Below are 12686 nucleotides of genomic sequence, written 5' to 3' on the forward strand. Positions count from 1 at the left end.
AGCAGCGATGTATGCACAGTTACAGCAGCATGGACCTGGTGACTGGGAAGAGGAGGATGGCTGTCCAGTGCCTGGGACCCCTCATTGGAGTGGCAGAGTTGGGGCTGAGGAAGGGCTGGGGCAAGGCGAGGGCTGTTCCCTTCTGCTCACTGCTGCTTGGCCTGAGGGGAGGAGAGGGAGGAAGGAAAATGGTTAATAATCCCCAGGGACCACCCAGAATGGGGATCCTAGTGTGAAGACCCAGGAGGAGAAGCAGGGATGGAGGGGACTGCAGGCATCCGTGGTGGCTCCTGGCAGCCGGAGATGAACCCAGTAACCCCAGACTCCAGAAGAGCTTGAGCACAGATATTCTTAAGTCTTGGTGAGTTCTGTTCAGTTGATTTAAAATGATTTTTTGGCTTTATCAAAGTAATTCCTGAATAGAATTTAAGTAATTAAAGTGGTTCTCAAAAAGGCTTAAAAACTAGTTTGTCTCCCCAACTCCATCCCATACTATATAATGTGAATCACTTTGAATTATTTTAGCACTTTCTCCTGCATTTATCTCTACGTGTCTAAATAGTATTCTTACACTGCTGTCTTATTCATTCTGTTTTGGAGTCTGGACTTACTATCAATAAGGATTTTAGTTCATTTGTACTCTCTTCCTAATTTATATCCACCAAATAGTTGTCAAATGTGTAGTTTGATCTAGAGGTTGGCAAACTTTCTATTAAGTAGTCAGATTGTTAAAAAAAAAAAAAAATTATATATATATTTACACATATATATATTTACTCCAGCTTTTGTCTAGGCTGGAGTGCAGTGGATCATAGCTTACTGTAACTTCAAACTCCTGGGCTCAAGTAATCCTCCTACCACAGCCTCCCATGTGCTGGGACTGCAGGTGTGAGCTACCACATCCAGCTAATTTTTGTTTTTGTAGAGACAGGGTCTTGCCATCTTGTTAGGCTAGTGTTGAACTCCTGGCTTTAAGTGATCCTCTTAACTTGGCCACTGCATCTGGCCTAATTGATGGCTACTTTTGCACTATGACAGAAGGCTAAGTAGTCACAACAGAGATGGTATGACCTGCAGAGCCTGAAATATTTACTGTCTGTCAGCCAGATGCGGTGGCTTACGCCTGTAATCCCAGCACTTGGGGGCGTTAGGCGGGTGGATCATGAGGTCACTAGATCGAGGCCATCCTGGTTAACACGGTGAAACCCTGTCTCTACTAAAATACAAAAAATTAAGAAGGGGGTGGTGGCAGGCGCCTGTAGTCCCAGCTCCTCAGGAGGCTGAGGCAGGGGAATCGCCTGAACCCAGGAGGCAGAGGCTGCAGTGAGCCAATCACGCCACTGCACTCCAGCCTGGTGACAGAGTGAGACTCCATCTCAAAAAAAAAAATAAAATAAAATTAGCTGAGAATGGTGGAGTGCACCTATGGTCCTAGCTACTTGGGAGGCTGTGGTGGGAAAATCACCTGAGCCTGGGAAGTTGAGGCTGCAGTGACCTGTGATCGTGGCACAGTACTCTAGCTTGGGCAACAGAGGAGACTGTGTCTCAAAACAAAACAAAAAATCATAAACTTCATTTATAAAAACAGGTGTAGGAGGATGTGATTTGCCAATCTGTCCCTATTGTGATCACTATGTAAATTTGTTTACTTACTGCTAAGCTGGGTAAGATAATGGGTCTTCATCTCCTTTTTTGTACAATTTCTTTTCTTTTTTTCTTCTTTTTTTTAATTTTTGGAGATGGAGTCTTGCTCTGTCACCTAGGCTGGAGTGCAATGGCGCGATCTTGGCTCACTACAACCTCCACCTCCTGGGTTCAAGCAATTCTCTTGCCTCAGCCTCCCAAGTAGTTGGGATTACAGATGCCCACCACCATGCCTAGCTAATTTTATATTTTAGTAGAGAGGGGTTTTGCCACGTTGGTCAGGCTGGTCTTGAACTCCTGCCTTCCAGAGATCTGCCCGCCTTGGCCCTCAAAGTGCTGTGATCACAGGTGTGAGCTACTGTGCCCAGCCTTTTGTACAATTTTTTGTTTTCTTTTTTCTTTTCTTTTGGGACAGGATCTCACTCTGTCACCCAGACTGGAGTGCAGTGGCGCTGTCACGGCTCACTGTAGCTTCAACCTGCTTGGCTCAAGTGATCCTTCTCTCTCAGACTTCGAGTAGCTGGGACTACAGGTGTGCACAACCACATTTGGCTAATTCTTTAAATTTTTGTAGAGATGGGGTTTCACTGTATTGTCCAGGCTGATCTCAAACTCCTGAGATCAAGCGATTCACCCACCTTGGCCCCCAAAGTTTTGAAGTTACAGGCCTGAGCCACTGGCCCATTTCTTGTTTATGTTTTTTCCCTCCCCTTCTCCCTCCCCCCACTCCCCTCCTCTCCCCTCCCCTTTCTGACAGGGTCTCGCTTTTTTGCCCAGACTGGAGTGCACTGATGCCATTTTGGCTCACTACAACCTCCACTTCCGGGTTCAGGTGATTCTCATGCCTCAGCCTTCTGAGTAACTGGGACTACAGGTGCACACTGCCATGCCTGGCATGCATGCATATATATATATATTTTTATTTATTTTGTATTTTTAGTAGAGATGGTGTTTCACCATGTTGCCTAGGCTGGTCTTGAACTCCCAGCCTCAAGTGATATGCCCACCTTGGCCTTCTGAAGTGCTGGGATTACAGGTATGAGCTACTTTGCCTGGCCTCTTGTTTTTCTTAAAAATTATTTGATTATTTTGATTGCCCAGTTAGAGTCTCTGTCTTCTTTCCCCCTTTAACTCTGTGAAACACCTCCAGTACAGTTTTCCACACAGTGAGACACCATCTGTGCTGTTATTTCCAACCCCTACCACTGCAGGGGACATCCTGGAGTTCGCACAGATGTGGGCTAGGGTTCCTCCTGCCGTTGTCCTGCATTAGCAGCCCTGTCTTGTGGATCTCATGTACTCTTTTTCTTGAATTACAAGCTTGTTTTGGTGGCACAGTTCCTCTGGTGCAATCCTGAGAAAGAGCATATGGGAAGTAGGATTTTTAAGACTTTGAAGTTTGAAAATGCTTGTAAACTATATGGAATTGATATTTTGGCTGGGTACAGAATTGTGGTTTGGATATCCTTTTCCCACTGAATTTTTAAGGTGTTGTTTCCATGGCTTCTACCTTCTAATGTGATGAAAAGTCTAACTTGTTTTGTATGTGCCCTGATTTCCTCCCTGGAAGCATTGAGGAACCTCTGTTTTATGTGGTTTGCCCATTCATTGGGCTAGGCACTTGATGGCTAGGTTTCACTCCAGAGACTCATTCCCTTCAGTAAAGTCCTACTGATTTTTAAAGTAACTTAGCTGGGCACAGTGGCTCACACTGCAGTCCCAGCACATTGGGAGGCTGAGGCAGACGGATTGCTTGAGCCCAGGAGTTTGAGACCAGCCTGGGCAACATGGCAGAACCCTGTCTCTACCCCCCAAAATAGAAAAAATATTAGCTGGGCTTAGTGGTGCACACTTACAGTCCCAGCTACTCAGGAGACTGAGGTGGGAGGATTGCTTGAACCTGGGAGGTGGAGGTTGCAGTGAGCCAAGACAGAGACTCTGTCTCAAAAAATAATAATAAAGCTGGGGGCGGTGACTCACACCTGTAATCCCAGCACTTTGGGAGGCCAAGGTGGGCGGATCACCTGAGGTCAGGAGTTCGAGACCAGCCTGACCAACATAGAGAAACCCTGTCTCTACTAAAAATACAAAATTAGCCGGGCATGGTGGCACATGCCTGTAATCCCAGCTACTCTGGAGGCTGAGGCAGCAGAATTGCTTGATCCTGGAAGGTGGAGGTTGTGGTGAGCCGAGATCATGCCATTGTACTCCAGTCTGGACAACAACAGCAAAACTCCATCTCTAAATAAATAAATAAAATAGCGATCATTTTTAATTCCTAAGAATGCTTTTGTCTGTTTCTTGATTTTATTTCATTTCATCCTTTTTTGTAATAGATGTAATCTCTTCCCTTTTTTTTTTTTTTTTTTTTTTTAGACGGAGTCTCACTCTGTCGCCCAGGCTGGAGTGCAGTGGCGTGATCTTGGCTTACTGTAAGCTCCACTTCCTGGGTTTACACCATTCTCCTGCCTCAGCCTCCCAAGTAGCTGGGACTACAGGTGCCCATCACCATGCCAAGCTAATTTTTTGTATTTTTAGTAGAGACGGGGTTTCACCATGTTAGCCAGGATGGTCTCCATCTTCTGACCTCGTGATCTGCCTGCCTCCCAAAGTGCTGGGATTACAGGCGTGAGCAACCACGCCTAGCCAATCTCTTGCCTTTCTAAGGAGTGCTGATTTTTGACATCTTAATTTGTTTCTTATATTGTATATATAGTAGTTTCTTTTTGGATCCCCTTTTCAGTTTGATTATACATATATTTGAGACAAAGTCTTGCTCTGTTGCCCAGGCTGAAGTGCAGTGGCACGATCTCGGCTCACTGCAACCTCTGCCTCCTGGGTTCAAGTAATTCTCCTGCCTTACTCTCCCAAGTAGCTGGAACTACAGGCGCTTGCCATCATGCCCAGCTAATTTTGGGGTTTTTTATTTGTTTTTGAGATGGAGTCTCACTCTGTCACCTAGGCTGGAGTGCAATAGTACGATCTCAGCTCATTGCAACCTCCGCCTCTCAGGTTCAAGTGATTCTCCTCCCTCAGCCTCCCGAGTAGCTGGGATTACAGGTGCTTGCCATCACACCCGGGTAATTTTTTGTGTTTCTAGTAGAGGCAGGGTTTTACCAGGTTGGTCAGGCTGTTCTTGAATTCCTGACCTAAAGCAATCCACCCGCCTTGGCCTCCCAAAGTGCTAGGATTATAGGCAGGAGCCACCGCACCTGACCTGATTTTTATATTTTTCAATAATTTTAAAGACTTTTCTCAAACGTTGCGTAGTGGTGACAGTTTGTTCATATTTAAAAATGAGACCTGCCGGGCGCGGTGGCTCAAGCCTGTAATCCCAGCACTTTGGGAGCCGAGACGGGCGGATCACGAGGTCAGGAGATCAAGACCATCCTGGCTAACACTGTGAAACCCCGTCTCTACTAAAAAATACAAAAAACTAGCCGGGCGAGGTGGGCGCCTGTAGTCCCAGCTACTCGGGAGGCTGAGGCAGGAGAATGGCGTAAACCCTGGAGGCGGAGCTTGCAGTGAGCTGAGATCCGGCCACTGCACTCCAGCCCGGGCGACAGAGCGAGACTCCGTCTCAAAAAAAAAAAAAAAAAAAAAAAAAAAACCTGAGAAAGCTGCTTGGAACCAACTAAATGGCGCCTGAGATGTATGCTTTTCCTCACACCTGTCCTTGCATGGTAGGGTGGAAGGGAAGCACACCTCACGTGTGCTTTTCTCCATAAGGAGAAAAGCAAGGTGAAATACTATATTGCAGCCTGAGCTGAAGTCAGGGCTTGGTTAGAGGGTACTTACTTGGTTACAGATCAACACCAGGTTTGGAGTGGTAGGCAGTAATGTTTCCTTAGTAACGTGTCTTACTTGTTTAAAACTTGCTTCTTGGCCAGGCGTGATAGCTCACGCCTGTAATCACAGCACTTTGGGAGGCCCAAGGTGGGTGGATCAACTGAAGTCAGGAGTTCAAGACCAGCGTGGCCAACATGGCGAAACCCTGTCTCTATTAAAAATACAGAAAGTAGCCAGGCATTGTGGTGGGCACCTGTAATCCCAGCTACTCGGGAGGCTGAGGCAGGAGAATCGTTTGAACCTGGGAGGCAGAGGTTGCAGTGAGCCAAGATCGCGCCACTGCACTCCAGCCTGGGCGACAGAGTGAGACTCTATCTTTAAAAGAAAAAAATAAGTCGTTTTCCAAAAGCTATTTGAGGTGGATTTCAGTAAAAGACTTCTATGGAGTGGAGAATGTTTGACACAGTAAAAGAACAGGAGTAGGAGAAAGCTGCCATGCTTCCCAGGGGGCTAAAATGTGTGGCTGAGCATCCTATTTGGCTCCGTGTGCCCAAAGTGTCCCTCCGCCCTGCTCCCAAAAAGAGGAGGGATGGGAAAAAAGCAAAGGTGGGGAAGTGGGAATTGGAGGTGGTTTTCATCTTAGTACATAAGGAAGTGTCCCTATGCTAAATATTCCAAGAAATGTTTCCCATAGGACTTACTTTTTTTTCTTTCTTCTGAGACTGAATATCGCTCTGTCGCCCAGGCTGGAATGCAGTGGCATGATCTCAGCTCACTGCAACCTCTGCCTCCCAGGTTCAAGCAATTCTCCTGCCTCAGCCTCCCGAGTACCTGGGACTACAGGCGTGTGCCACCATGCCCAGCTAATTTTTGTATTTTTAGTAGACAGGGGTTTCACCTTTGGCCAGGCTGGTCTCAAACTCCTGACTTAAGGATTTGCCCACCTTGGCTTCTGAAAGTGCTGAGATTACAGGCTTGAGCCACCGTGCCCAGCCTCCAATAGGACTTTGTAAAGGACATTCACGAAGTTGCACAGCAAATGTAGAAGGAAGCTTGTGAATGGCTTTTTCTCAAAATGACCTGGGTAAAATTAGACTGTGTCATTAGAGGTCACTAGTGTTGTGCTGCAAAATGTTACTTTTGCCAATGGCAGGATGCAACCCCTACCTCCACCGTGCTATAAGGTAGTGTGCAGCATCCATACTGATCACCTTTCCAGAATCGCATAAGAGTGTGGACGTGTGTAAGCCCTAGGCTTGGGTGGCTGGTACTTGGTCTTGTAGCCCCCTGTCCTGGGCCTCACTCATGCTGTCCACCCATGCGGCACAGGCTGGGCTTGGCCTTTCCGCTGCTCTAGGCTGGGGTGGAAAGAGCCAACTGGGAGGTGGCAGGAAGCCCCCCACAGACCAGGAAGCTGCACGGACCCCATGCTGAAGGAAGAAGTCATCGAGGGGCCGAGCGGGGACCAGGGTTGGGAAAGGCAGCCAGGGCTGCAGGCTCCCTGGGAGGCCAGAGCTGGCCAGGGGTGCAGCAGCCGAGGCCTCTCCCTGCAGTGCAGGCTGCGTCCTTTCCCATGCAAAGGCTCGCCTCTGTGCTGTGGAGACCAGATGGGAGGCTGGAGGGCCTTGGTGGCAGTGTAAGAGGCTGGGCCACCAGCAGGGCCCAGGTGTCTTTCTCAGTGTGCCTGGTGCTACTGAGAATCCTGCCCTGGGTAGATGACTGAGGAGAGCTCACCTGTCCCTGTGCCCAGACACTTTCTGAGCCAGGTGGCTTCCCCTAATGCCACTGACCAGTGGATTTAAGAAAATGTTGGCCCCCAGCTGGGTGCAGTGGCTCACGCCTGTAATCCCAGCACTTTGGGAGGCCGAGGCAGGTGGATCACAAGGACAGGAGATCGAGACCATCCTGGGTAACACAGTGAAAACCCATCTCTACTAAAAATACAAAAAATTAGCCAGGCGTGGTGGCGGGTGCCTGTAATACCAGCTCCTCGGGAGGCTGAGGCACGAGAATGGCGTGAACCTGGGAGGTGGAGCTTGCAGTGAGCCCAGATCATGCCACTGCACTCCAGCTAGGGGAGAAAGCGAGACTCCCTCTTAAAAAAAAAAAAAAAAAAAAGAAAGTGTCGGCCCCTGTGGCCAGGTGCGGTGGCTCATATCTGTAATCCCAGCACTTTGGGAAGCTGAGTTGGGCAGATCACTTGAGGTCAGGAGTTCAAGACCAGCCTGGCCAACAGGGCGAAACCCCATCTCTACTTAAAATACAAAAAATTAGCCGGGCATGGTGGTAGGCACCTGTAATCCCAGCCACTTGGGAGGCTGAGGCAGGAGAATTGCTTGAACCCAGGTGGCAGAAGTTGCAGTGAACCGAGATCACACCACTGCACTCCACCCGGGGGGAAAGAGTGAGACCCCATGTAAAAAAAAAAAAAAAAAAAAAAAAAGTCAGTCCCCAGTGATTTTGGGATTTGGGATTTTTGCCTATTCATGTTCAGCTCCTCTTTCTGGCCAAGGTAACAATGAGTTGCCTCCTGCAGGGTCCCTGCTGTGAAATCAGACCACCACTCAGGCCGTCCCATGCTTCTTGATCAGCAGGCCACACCTCCAGGTCAGCTGAAAGGAGCCCAGAGCATTTGAATCCCAGCCCCCACCGGCCATGGCCTTTGCCTTGAACAGATGCCATGTCTCTGAGGTGCAGACGGGCTGGCTGTCCATTCAGGTGTCAGAGCATTTAAGTGTGTGTGGTGTTGTGAGCCCTGGGTTTGTCAATGGAGAGAACGGTGCACAAGATATGGTCCGTGAGCTCTTGGATCCTGGAATCCTTGGGGAAGACAGGCCAGCCTTGGAGGCTCAGCCTGTGGTCCCAGCTACCTGGGAGGCTGAAGTGGGAGGATTGCTTGAGCCTGGGAGGTGGAGGCTGCGGTGAGCCAGGATTATGCTACTGCACTCCAGCCTGGATGACAGAGTGAGACCCTATCTCAAAAAATAAATAAATAAATAAATAAAGCATCCTTGGTCGTGCTGAGTGCTGTGGGGACACAGTTACAATTGGGGATGGGTGGCCTGAGAAGACTTCCCAAGAAATGGCATTAAGGTGAGGCCACAGGAAGTGAGGGAGGGGCTGGGCGGAGGAATGAGCAGGCACAGAGGCCCTGTGGCAGCAGACTGCACAGTGGCAGGAGCGGTCCTGGTGGCGTCGGGCCTAGGAGCCATGTTGGGACTTGGACTTGTGCTCTCTGAGGGTCTGAGAGGCCCTGCTGGCTGCTGGAGGAAGGCAGGGTGGGGGCAGGTAGGCTCCTTAGGAGCTCTCGGAATGGTGTAGTCCAGAGCCATGGTGTTGAAGGTGGTAAGCAGGGATCAGAACTTGGAGGTTCACGTTTAATTTAAAGCTGTTTAGTAAGCATTTGTGAGTCACTGACAGTTTGTAAACATCAGCTCGTTTACTCTGTGTGGCAATCAGGCTGAGGTGGACAGCATCTCCTGAGGAAGTAAGGGGCAGATGGGCCAGCAGTTTGCAATGGAAGAGCCCCGAGGGCCTGGGGACAGGCTGGAGGAAGGGTGTGAGGCGGGACGGGAGGTAAGGACAGCATCAGGGTTTCTATGCCTGCACGAAAGAGTGGGAGAAGAGCAGGACTCACCCAGGGAGCCACGGGGATGCCACGCTGAAGAGGAATGGCTGTGAGGCTAGAGGGGACAGTGTCCAGGAGCACAAGGGTCACTCGGCTGAGTGTGGCAAGTGGGCAAGTCAGAGCTGACCCCCAATAATGCTAAAACCAAAATCAATAAATGCGTAAATACAACACAGTTCATCCTGGCTGTAGTGGGAGGATGGCTGGGGTCCCTGCGGCTGGCAGGGCCCAAAGGCTGGAGGACTTTGACTGCCCTAGGCAAGGATTTTGGATTTTATTATTTTTACTACTATTTCTTTTCCTTTTTCTTTTTTTTTTTGAGATGGAGTCTTGCTCTGTCGCCCAGGCTAGAATGCAGTGACACCATATCTGCTCACTGCAAGCTCCGCCTCCCAGGTTCACGCCATTCTTCTGCCTCAGCCTCCCCAGTAGCTGGGACTACAGGCGCCCGGCACCTCGCCCGGCTAATTTTTTTTTGTATTTTTAGTAGAGACGGGGTTTCACCGTGTTAGCCAGGATGGTCTCGATCTCCTGACCTCGTGATCCGCCTGCCTTGGCCTCCCGAAGTGCTGGGATTACAGGCGTGAGCTACCGCGCCCGGCCTTTTTCTTTTTGAGATGGAGTCTTGCTCTGTCTCCCAGGCTGGAGTGCAGTGGTGCCATCTTGGCTCACTGCAAGCTCCACCCCCTGGGTTCTCGCCATTCTCCTGCCTCAGCCTCCTGAGTAGCTGGGACTACAGGCGCCCGCCACCACACCCGGCTAATTTTTTTTTTTTTGTATTTTTAGTAGAGAAGGGGTTTCACCGTGTTAGCCAGGATGGTCTCCATCTCCTGACCTCGTGAGCCACCGCGCCCGCCTGCTGACTGTTCTTAATAAGAGGCGTGCTGGTGTGAAACACTTTTTTTTACAAGCCACCTCAGATGGGTTCAGAGGCTATTCAACCTCTGAGTAGACTGGGTGCAGTGGGTCACGCCTGTAATTCCAGCACTTTGGGAGGCTGAGGAGAGCAGATCACCTGAGGTCTGGCCAACATGGTGAAAACTCATCTCTACTAAAAATATAAAAATTAGCCAGGCTTGGTGGTAGGCACCGGTAGTCCCAGCTACTCGGGAGGCTGAGGCAGGAGAATGACTTGAACCCAGGAGACGGAGGTTGCAGTGAGCCTAGATTGCACTATTGCACGTCAGCCTGGGCGACAAGAGTGAAACTTCATCTCAAAAAAATAACACAAAAATTTTTAGTAAAGACAGGGTTTCACTGTGTTGCCTAGGCTGGTCTCAGACTAGGTTTTGCCGTGTTGCCCAGACTGGTCTTGAACTCCTGAGCTCAAGAGATGCACTCGCCTCAGCCTCCCAAAGTGCTGGGATTACAGGTGTGAGCCACCGTGCCGGCCGCCAAATGACATTTTCAAAAAGGCCTTTTCATAATAGTAACAGGAAACAAGTGACATAGGCATGGCCTTGATAAATGTGCCAAAAGCCCATTTGAAAACAACACATTTGTAGGAGACCTGAGGCAAGACTTGTGGGATTGGACGGGAATGCTCTGTTCCTGGGACCAGTACCTGATGATGGAGGGTGTTCATTCTTTCCTTTTAAATTTTTATTTTAATATTTTATTTTTGAAGATGGGGTCTTGCTATGTTGCCCCAGCTGGTCTGGAACTCCTGGGCTCAAGTGAGCCTCCCACTTTGACCTCCCAAAGTGCTGGGATTACAGGTGTGAGCCATTGTTCCCAGCCCATTCTTCCCTTTTAATATATACGCTTCACATACAGGCTTTCTTTTTTGCAACTCCTATCACATCCCAACAATGTATTTGGGAGAATTTGGCAAGACAGTTCTATAGTTTATCTGAAAGAGAAGCAGCAGATCCTAAATGACCTTCCCCAGGCCCAGCACTGGTGGATAGCACCTTCCTAACCTTCGGTGTGAGTCCAAGGCTGGTGGTGGAGCTTCAGGACACCTGCACCCTTGTGTCCCTCCTCTATGTAAATGGAAGGCTTCAGCGCCAGCTTCTTTGGGTTGTAAGGATTGAACACACTCACAGAAGTTGTGTGCACAGTAAGGTGGGGGCTGAAATGCAGCAGCTCCTCTCCCCATGTTCTGTCCCCGCCCCACCTCTCCCCCACCTCACCTTTGACAGCTAGGGGACCCATTATAACACGAGATGTCAAGAATAGCTCATGTAAAGCCACCCCACCCCAGTCACCTGGTTGCTGCATAGTGTCACATTCATAGGAGTACAATTTAGTCACTAGTAATCCTTTGCGAGTAATATGAACGTCCAGTAATTCTTTGCTGCATAACAGGCCTTGTGCTCAAAAGGTTCTGCAGACCTTGCCTGGGTGCTCTTGCCCAGCTGTGGTCATCCCAGGGCTGGCTGGTGGCTGGGGGTTTGCCGGCATGCCTGCTGGTTGGTGCTGCTGCCAGTCCCAGCTATTCGGGAGGCTGAGGTAGGGGGACTGGTTGGTCCCAGGAGGTTAAGGCTGCAGTGAGCCATGATTGTGCTACTGCACTCTGGCCTGGGCAACCAAGCAAGACTCTGTCTCAGGGGAAAGAAAAAAAAAAAAAGGTAAGAGGGGCTAGAAAGACTCTGAGGTCCAGGCTCTGGAGGCACACAAAGTATTTTCTGCATCATCCTGTTTGTCAGAGCAATTTGACCCAAGGTTGAGCCTAGATTCCTGAGCTGGGGAAACAGGCTCCACCTACTGGTGGTGAAAACTGCAGACAATCTGTGGTCATTTTGAGTCCACTATAAGTAACCAAAATACCTTCAGTCTTGCTTGCATTTCTCAACATTAGTGAAAGGGGACCCAGTGCTTGGTTATAGCAGGCTTCCGAAACTCTCCTTCTGACCTGCAGTGTTTGTTTGCAGAATGTCCTCTCCTGGTGCACAGCATTCATGTCCCTTGTCCTCATTCCTGGTGGGTGCTCCCGCCGCCTCCTTTCTGATCCCATCCTCCTCCTTGTCCTACCAACCCCCTGTACTCACCCTGTGTATTTAGTTTATATAAATGTTAATGCCTGGCCAGGCATGGTGGCTCACACCTGTAATCCTAGCACTTGGGAGGCTGAGGCGGGCGGATCACCTGACGTCAGGAGTTCGAGACCAGCCTGGCCAACATGGTGAAACCCCGTTTCTACTAAAAATACAAAAAAATAGCTGGGCGTGGTGGCGAGCACCTGTAATTCCAACTACTTGGGAGACTGAGGCAGGAGAATTGCTTGAACCCTGGAGGTGGAGATTGCGGTGAGCTGAGATAGTGCCATTGCACTCCCGCTTGAGTGACAAGAGTGAAACTGTCCCAAAAAATATATATAAATAGGCCGGGTGCGGTGGCTCAAGCCTGTAATCCCAGCACTTTGGGAGGCCGAGACGGGTGGATCACGAGGTCAGGAGATCGAGACCATTCTGGCTAACACGGTGAAACCCTGTCTCTAATAAAAAATACAAAAAACTAGCTGGGCGAGTTGGTGGGCGCCTGTCGTCCCAGCTACTCGGCAGGCTGAGGCAGGAGAATGGTGGGAACCCGGGAGGCGGAGCTTGCAGTGAGCTGAGATCCGGCCACTGCACTCTAGCCTGGGCGACTGAGCGAGACTCCGTCTCAAAAAAAAAAAGCAATT

The sequence above is a fragment of the Rhinopithecus bieti genome, unplaced genomic scaffold, assembly GCF_001698545.2.
Source record: "Rhinopithecus bieti isolate Rb0 unplaced genomic scaffold, ASM169854v2 scaffold_13317, whole genome shotgun sequence".
In the NCBI taxonomy this organism is placed as follows: Eukaryota; Metazoa; Chordata; class Mammalia; order Primates; family Cercopithecidae; genus Rhinopithecus; species Rhinopithecus bieti.